This window comes from Prionailurus bengalensis, chromosome C2, assembly GCF_016509475.1.
Source record: "Prionailurus bengalensis isolate Pbe53 chromosome C2, Fcat_Pben_1.1_paternal_pri, whole genome shotgun sequence".
Classification (NCBI taxonomy): domain Eukaryota; kingdom Metazoa; phylum Chordata; class Mammalia; order Carnivora; family Felidae; genus Prionailurus; species Prionailurus bengalensis.
Window position 1 is genome coordinate 117,618,253 of NC_057350.1, and position 7,856 is coordinate 117,626,108.

At 37.7% G+C, this 7,856-nt stretch overlaps 1 pseudogene; it reads left to right on the plus strand.

Moving 5' to 3' along the window:
• The first annotated feature begins 6,239 nt into the window (after window positions 1-6,239).
• LOC122492569 lies at window positions 6,240-6,354 on the plus strand (annotated as a pseudogene).
• The last annotated feature ends 1,502 nt before the right edge of the window (window positions 6,355-7,856 follow it).

The window sequence follows — 7,856 nt, forward strand, 5'->3', positions numbered from 1 at the left end:
AGCTGTCAGCACAGAGCCTGACGTGGGGCTCAAACTCACAAACTGTGAGATCATGACCTGAGCCCAAGTTGGACACTCAACCGAGTGAACCACCCAGGTTCCTCCTGACCATTTTTAATGGGGTTATATTTGGCTTGTTGAGTTGTATAAGTTCTTTATACATTTTGGGTACTAACCTTTTTATCAGATATGCCATTTGCAAATACATTCCCCCATTCAGTGTGTTGCCTTTTAATTTTGTTGATTGTTTCCTTCGCTGTGTGGATTTTTTTATATTAATTTGGTCTCAATAGTATATTTTTACTTTAGCTTTACTTGCTTTAGGAGACCTATCTAGAAAGAAGTTGCTACAAATGATGTCAAAGAAGTTACTGCCTGTGCTCTCTTCTAGGATTTTTATGGTTTCGGGTCTCATGTTTAGATCTTTTATCCATTTTGAATTTATGCTTCTGTGTGATGTAAGAAAGTGGTCCAGTTTCATTCTTTTGCATATAGCTAACCAGTTTTCCGAATACCATTTGTTGAGGAGACAGTCTTTTTCCATTGGATATTATTTTCTGCTTTGTCAGAGATGAATTGACCATATAGCTATAGGTTCATTTCTAGGTTTTCTATTCTTCATTGATCTAAGTGCCTATTTTTGTGCTAGTATCATACTGTTTTGATTATTACAGCTTTGCAATATAACTTGAAGCCTGGAATTGTGATGCTTCCAGCTTTGCAAAGTAACTAGCTTTTTTTTTTTTGAGAAACTTCTAACTACCTTCTTAAAAAAAATGTAAACTTATTAAACTAAGTAAACTTGTTATTAACAAAGTGACACTAAGTCAAAACTAAAGGAGGCATCACTCCAGGAACAGGCATGAGGTTATGAGAACCTGAAATATCTGTGAAAGGAAGGGCTGGAAACATACTGTTGACCTAGCAAAGAAACCAGGCTTACACAAAAGAGTCCATCTTGGAGAACATTATTATGGTATTGGATGAGCTTGGAAATCTCACTACAGATCATGTCCCCACCCGCCCCACCCCCGACTCCTCTGTCCCAACCCCCATTAGAAGTCTTTTATTCCATAGTGAATATCTGTAACTTAGATGGATGTAATGGTGTATTTCTTTTTTTGGGTGTCTTTGGATTATTATGAGGTCTAAAGATAAGAATAAAATGTGCCCAAAAGACATGTTATATCCTTGGTGTCAATATTTTGATGCTAGGCTAATGCAAGTAGAATAATGAGTTTTAGAACAATTTTGATAATTTACCTATTTTTTTTTCCATTTTAAAATCGCTTAGAGCCTTTAAAAAGTTGATATGTGAAATTATTGATGTGATTTAAACATTTTAGGGTTGAGTCATTAGTTTTTATGGGTAGAATTTATATAGTAGAAACTTTTTGTGTATTAGATTTATAATTGAACTATTCCATGCACAAAAGCCTTTGGGCATTAAATATAATATCAAATGATATCTGAAACCAATGGCCAGAAAAGCCATTTAATAAGATCTTGATGAAAATGTTATTAAACCAAATGGTAGTCAGTCTCTTTGATTGGGCTGAATAACACCTGGCTGTGGAGTAATGCCTTCTCTACTATAGAGAGATACTAGATTTTGTTGTGTTGTCCGGGGATGTTTTTAATTTTCTCCAAAACAAGATAATTACAAGGACTATATTTTCTTTTTTTTTATTTGAAGATATAGCTTCATATAAAAGCCAGTCGAGATATTGAGCTTTTATCCAGAACAAATTCCTGCTCTATGTGATTGAATATTGAGAATGAAAGAAAAGATTAACTTTTAACGTTTGTGGAGGTATTGGTTTTGATTAATGAGAATATATGGATTAGTCTTTTTTCTCCTTGCATATTTCATTTCTTTAAACATACATGACCTGTTTTATTTGGAATTTAAATATTAAAAACCAGGGGCGCCTGGGTGGCTCAGTGGGTTAAGTGTCAGACTTCAGTTCAGGTCATGATCTCGCGGTTTGTGAGTTCCAGCCCTGCGTCGGGCTCTGTGCCAACATCTCAGAGCCTGGAGCCTGCTTCAGATTCTGTGTCTCCCTCTTTTCTCTGCCCCTCCCCAACTTGTGCTCGGTCTCTTTCTATCAAATATAAATGTAAAAAAAATTTTTTTTTAAATATTAAAAACCAGGTTGTATACCCATATGGGGACAAAATGGGAAGGAGACCTGGGTTAGTCAGCTTCAGACTGCAGTGGGCTGTTGAGGAGCCCCAAGCAAAAAGAGGGCTCATTAGAGGGATCCCGGAATGAGCAGAAATGACCAGTTCTACTGCCAGACTCCATCACTGGCTAGACCAGACCCTCCAGTGCAGCAGGCAGAAATCACTGGCTAACTGGTCTCCATTCGGCCATTCTCCCTTTTGAAGGGAGACCTTAGCAGCAATCCTCCGGGCTGCCACACCGCTTGCAATAGACTGAGGAGGAACTATTAGCTCACTTTCAAAGAAGTTTTAGATGGGAGTGTCTGGGTTACTCAGTTGGTTGAGCCTCCAACTCTTAATTTCAGCTGTGGTCATCATGATCCCAGGGTCATGGGACCAAGCCCTACCTGGAGCTCCCCCATCAACACTGAGTGTGGAGCCTGCTCAAGATTCTCTCTCTCCCCTCTCCCCTTCTCCCCTGCTCACGCGAGTGCATGATCTCTCTCTAAGATGAAAATTGTAAAAATATAAAAGAAGTTTTAAATAATTAAAAACGTGCATTGTGATAGTGGCAGACTTCCAGGTTTCACAAAGGCCTTAAGTGGGTTTTTCAAGTATTTTTTAAAACTGAATTGTAGTAATAGTCTTAAAAGATGGCCACTGTCTATTACTTCCATTTCTGTAAGTCAATCTCCTCACATCCAGAGGTGGCATCTATGGCCCCTCCTCTTGAACCTGTGTTGGCCCTATTCTTTGCTTTGACCAATATGATGTAGCCAAAATGATGTTCTGCCTTCTTTAAGAGGACAGGCACATTCCCTTCTTCCCTCTCGCAAGCCAGACATCATGTAAATAATCTGACCATAAATTCATTCCCATTATGGTAAAATATCAGAACCAAATTGAGAGACATTCTACAAAATTGACTAGACTTCTGAAAAGTATCAAGACCATGAAAGACAAAGCTGATAAACTGTTACAGATTGGAGGCGCTTAAGGAAAAATAACAACTAAATACAGTGTGGGATCTTGGATAGGATGTTGAGACAGAAAAAGATGGTTCGTGGGTCAGCTGGTGGAATTTGGTCAACTGGTGAAATGTGATAGGATCTGTAGTATAGTTAATAGTGTTGTGGCATGTTAATGTCTCAGCTGTAATAATGTAAGGTTGTTTAAGAAACTAACATTAGGGGAACCCGGATGATGAGTAGAGAGGAACCCTCCGTTCTATTTTGTAACTTTTATATAAGTGTAAAATTAGTTCCAAGTAAAAAAAATAAGTTAAAATATATCCATATGGTATTATTACTTACATTTAGTGTCTTAAGGAGGAGTGTAAACTTAAAGATGTTAAATAAACAAACTGGATGTAAACAATAGCAACAACAACAACCCAAACACCCCGTTAATTGTATGGACTTTAGTGCAGATTGTGTCAAGGATATTTATCAGATGACTCTTATGTATGAGAAACAAGGGACTTAGGAAGAAATGATAATACTAAACCATATAGTTCCTTAACTTCAAAAGCTGTAGTATAAGAAATGAGTAATTATAAAGAAAAAAAAATGTATGAAGAGTTCAAATGAGAGGGAGTGGCGGCTGCTGCCCGGGCTTCCAGGAAGAGGTGAAATCATGCTGGGTTTTTGAGGATGCATAGAAGTTCAATTAGCAAAGATGTGGGTGGAGAAAGAGAAGTCTAGGTTGTGCATGCCATGGGCAAATGCGTGTGCACTGCAAAACATAGGAATTGTGAGTAAAGCTTTTATCTCCCTTAACGTGTTGTGTAGTGTGATTAAAGAAATGTTGGGGGTGCCTGGGTGGCTCAGTCGGTTACGCGTCCGACTTCAGCTCAGGTCACGATCTCACGGTCCGTGAGTTCGAGCCCCGCATCGGGCTCTGTGCTGATGGCTCAGAGCCTGGAGCCTGCTTCAGATTCTGTGTCTCCCTCTCTCTCTCTGCCCCTCCCCTGTTCATGCTCTGTTTCTCTCTGTCTCAAAAATAAATAAACGTTAAAAAAAAATTTAAAAAAAAGAAAGGTTGGGGTGAGGTTGTACATGGTCAAGAATACCAGGGCAAGTGTGAATTAATATGTTAATGTAATTCTTCAATATGAAAATATTTTCAGTAGGAAATATATATATATATGTGTGTGTGTGTATGTGTATGTATATAGATATAGATATAGATATAGATATAGATATAGATATAGATATATAGATATATATAGACTATTATGTTAAGACATTGCACTGAATGCCTAGGGGATGCACAGAAGTACAAGATGTGGTTTAAGCACAACTACTCTTCCTAAAATGGGCAACTGTCCCACTCTGCCTCTTGCAATCTTGCTTGCTCTTCAAGGTCCACCTCAAATGCCGTCTCCCCCAGAAGCTACCCTTTTCAGCAGTAACGTGCTCAGATATTCCTCCTTGTACCACGATTTGGGTACATTCCTTGGGTTATTTCTTTCACAGCCCATGAGATCTTAGGGGACAGAGACTTTTTTCTGAGGCCTTTTCTGGTGGCTCAAAACAGCAACATTGGCAGACCCAGTTTAATGATTTGTTGCTGAGAAGACTGGAAGCAGAATGAACCTGTTCGAGGTTACTTGTGGCATTTTCTAGTCGTCTATGTCTGATGCTACATCTAGTTGCATAACCTGTGCACGCTGGTTTGTGGTATCTGAATCGGGCAGCCTGCATATTAGGACAAAAACTAAAATGACTCAAAGATGTTGCTCTTTACCATCCTCGTACCTGCAGTCACTTAAATTTGGACATTTACAAAAATAGGTAGAAAATAAGATTTTGCACACATTTCTGTTAGGAGCATTAGCAGCCAGCTGCTTAGACTTTAGTTCACTTTCGATAGATCTCTTGTAGGAGGTATGACTAGCCTGTGAACCTCTGCTCCAAAGCCATTTCTTAACTGCATCTAGAAATGCAAATCTTGGGGCGCCTGGGTGGCTCAGCTGGTTGAGCTTCCGACTTTGGCTCAGGTCACGATCTCACTGTCTGAGTTCAAGCCCCGCGTCGGGCTCTGTGCTGACAGCTCAGAGCCTGGAGCCTGCTTCGGATTCTGTGTTTCCCTCTCTCTCTAACCCTCCCCTGCGCATGCTCTGTCTCTCTCTGTCTCAAAAATAAAATAAAAAACATTAAAAAAAATGCAAATCTTCCTCTCTTATGGAATACCATATTGCTTTTTATACGAATGATAGAAAAGGTTTTTCCATAAACGCCTTCCAATCTCTGATACTATTCTAAGCTTTAGTGCCTATGACGTTTTCAATTTAGAAGCGAAAGATTAGTAAATATGGTTATTTCTTCTTGGATACGTGAATCATATGTTAGAAGCAATAAAGATATTTTAAGCTATAAAACATGTAGACAATATCTATCAGTCCCGGAGCCAATTGCTGACCTATTGCAAGTGCAACCATATCAGGGAAAGTAATGCCGAGATGATTGATCAGTTGTTCTTAATAGTATTTTTGTTGATTTCCTGCCGATTTTCCTATTGCTCTTTGAGCTTCCCCCCCCCCCTTTTACATATTACTCTATTCACAGTGTGGCAAAAATTTGCAGAAAAAGTATCCAAGTGATGGGCTCACAGCAGGTGCTGGATCAAACGGGCCTTGTTCTCTGGCCCTTGGGAAGTCTGCATGGATCAGAGGAATCCAGGGGTTGCCCTACAGATGACCTGTGGTAAAACTGCAGAGGACATGCTCAGTTTCTTTCCATGGGTAAACAAAAGTGTAGATAAAATATTTTTGTTAGCTTGAATAGAGGAATTTATTTTATATACACACTGCCTGTCTGTATATTTGCTTGAAAATGGCGTGAAGTAAATCTTGTCTAATAGATACTTATAGAAGAATATTATTTAAATATTTAACCGGGTAGTGTAAAGGATACTGTTTTACCTTTTGATCTTTGCAGGGATATGCTAGTTTCACCTGAATATGGGACAAAAAAAACCCCTCAAGAAATGAGAAGGCTGTCTAGTGAAAACGCGCGCTCCCATAACATGCAGTTTGAGAAGGTTACCCTGAGCTTTAAAAAAGGCCCGAGAGCTTTGCGCAGTGGCAGTATCGTAGCCAATGAGGTTTATCCGAGGCGCGATTATTGCTAATTAAAAAAGGCCCGAGAAAAGTGTCATGTCAATTTTGGATTTTGTCCATCGGTTTTAGCCATATCAACTTCTAAGTATGGTAGTTGGGTGAGACTATACTGATATAAATCTTGCCTGCTTATGGAACATCATATGATTTTTGTTTGTTTGTTTGTCCTGATCTTTACGAAGATTACAATTTGGCAAACGTTTATTGAATATCTGTTTGTACATAGCATCGTTTTAGAAACAAGCAATGCAAAGAAGAAGTGATAGCATTCATCCCTGTCTATACAGACTGAATTAATATTCAGTCAATTAATAAAAGTTAATAAAAATGAGAGAAAAAGAAAATGGACTAAAAACGTATTCTACTGAAAAGAATTCTTTTGCTCTTTGGGGAACCCCAGATCCTTTTTGTTTCTCAACAAGGTAAAAAGGAGTATTTGATTTTTTTTTCTCTACTCTGATCAGAAGGTACAGTTTTTCATTTGGCTTACATAGGCAGAGTGAAGGAGATTTCATTTTTATATTTTAATTAAAAAAGAAACATGTGATTTAAAAAGTTTAATTGATAATAGTGTAATTGATAAATGTGGATCAATGCTTCAGTTAATGAATTTTCTATATGTAAGTATTCTCAAAACTATGGAAATATTTATTAGGTTTATTTTCTTCAAAATAGGGAGACCTAACGCTCTTACAGATAACACTTAATAGTTATGATTACAAAATTCAGCTCTGTGGAGGCTATATTTTTGAAGCCTCTAAATAAATGTGAAGCCCTGCTTTTCCTAGAAAATAACACACAATCAAAGATTCTCCTATTCCAGTTGTAAAAGAAGGGTACATTGTCATTTTACCTCCCCCCCACCAAGTACTTTGATACTGTGCATAATCGTTACAAATTACTTTCTTATAATATATTAGGAAAGTGAAGCATCACACAGGTCTTCTACTTACCAATTTGCAAGATAATATATTCTACTTGTTTTGGACATGCAGTCTGTTGGGACATAGGGGGCAATTAAGCTTAAAATCAGACGAAAACAGAGTGAAGGTTGATACTTGGTGAGTGACAGAGGCAATTTGTCAGTGATTTCATGTATCCAAAATACTTCATAATACTTGCATATTTATGCATGTCTTCTTGCTGAAATCATGGTTGAATCATCACACAATTCAGTTTGTTAAAATGACACCAGGAAGATGACATATAAATTTTGGAGTGACCTGAGCTTAGATGAGGATTAAACTAGAATATGCTTTACAAGGTGCTCTTTGTTGCTGATCAGTTACTCATGGTGATACCACCATATTTTTAGTCTCTACATCAGATAGATAAGGATTGTTACTGTTCTCTATAATTTTCAGTTCCGCTGCTGCTTGTCATGACAATTTAGGTATTTAAGTCAGATGGCTTATATGAATTTAGAATTTCACATTTTTCTTTAAAACATTCTATAACTTTGAAGCTTAGTTTTGAAGACTCTGGTTAATAAAAGATTAATATTATAATGAAACACTTTGAAAAATCAATGAAAGACACGTTGAATTACATTGTATTTACTAAAAGG